Raw genomic sequence first — 1573 nt, forward strand, 5'->3', positions numbered from 1 at the left:
AGCAAATGTAGAGTGTGTTGGTTTAAGGCTACCGTGGTGAAGAATGCACAGAAAAACACAGATGGACAAGGGACGACCTTGTCTGTCCGTGTTTTTCTGTGCGTCCTTCACCATATTACCCTGTGACAGGAGTTCTCAAACTGGGTTCTGAGATGTCTTGTGAGGGGTTCTGGGGACAGTCATCCAGCATGATGGAATGTGCATGCCGATGGTGAAGGCTGTGTCAGATGCGTTACAACATTCTTGTCAATTTAGCGATCTCTGCAAACAATGACGTTATTGGTAACCGCTTCGGTCACCAACAAATTGTTCAATACGTAATAGCGATTGTTGCACAAGATATATTGTAACATGATGCATCATTATATGCGGGCTTTACCATTTATACTGTGAAGAATGCAAGATACTCATGCTTCATGAAATGAACCCACAATGCGTTTTGTGCAGAGCCATTCATTTCATTCATTGTTTTATGAAGTAATTTTCAGCATGATGTCCTCTGTGAACACATCGCAGGTTAGGGTCTCCTAGCTATGCCAATAAATGTATAGGGTTCCTTGAGCTCACAAAGTTTCAGAACCCCGGCTCTATGAGAATCCTTCGGACCTCTAATGTCACCCATTACAATCTCTTTTGCAATACAACTACAATCATTTTGCTGCAGTTCAATGGGAGCCACCCACATAGTGGTGCCTGTGGGATCTACTTGGTTGCATTCAGGGCAGGCTTGTACAAGATACTCAAAAAGGGTATTTCAGTTTAGTGAGTACCAGGCAGAAACAGGCAGAAAAGTCGCTGAGCAGAATAATAAATACTCAAAAAGTAACTGGTTACTTTACTACTAAGATACTATTAATTTACAATTTGCAACATTTGCTGTCAAACAAATACAAACAAAGAAGATAAAAACGGATATCGTTCAGATACTTCCCCGAAATATCTCACCCAACATCACTCACGCGGTTACCCCATACTGTGCTCGCTCTCCATGAAACACCATTCCTCTTCCCCGGCTTTGACAGATCCTGAGCATTCACCAACATGCCCAGGCTAACACATTGTATTATGTATAGTATACTAAACCTAAGGCACCGGTTGAGGATTGGGCTAGTTGGTAATGAGACATCTGAACTGAGAGCGCAAGGTACACGGACAAAGAACAGAGAAATAGGCAGGTCCTGTCTATTTCTCCGTTCTTTGTCCGTGTACCTTGCGCTCTCAGTTCAGATTTCTAAGGCACTGCTTGCTTTTGCAGGCTATGCCGCAGAATCATGGACATACCCTCGGTTATCAATATGATGATGATGATATCAAAGATGAAATGTATGCACCCAACCAAAACAGGTAAAGTTAATCTCTTTCTCGACCTTCCAATCTCCCGGAAAAAAATACCAAGTTACTTCCAAGAGTATTCAACTTGAGTAGAGTAAGTGATGTACAAGTCTGGTTCAGTTGAAATATGGCAGTCATCAAAAAGTCAGTGGGTCGGGGTGCTCCAGTCTCCCCAATGTCCTCGGACATGGGCTCAAATCAGGTTAATGGTTCTTATGCAAGCTGAACAGATTCCTTCAAA

The sequence above is a fragment of the Ornithodoros turicata genome, chromosome 1, assembly GCF_037126465.1.
Source record: "Ornithodoros turicata isolate Travis chromosome 1, ASM3712646v1, whole genome shotgun sequence".
In the NCBI taxonomy this organism is placed as follows: Eukaryota; Metazoa; Arthropoda; class Arachnida; order Ixodida; family Argasidae; genus Ornithodoros; species Ornithodoros turicata.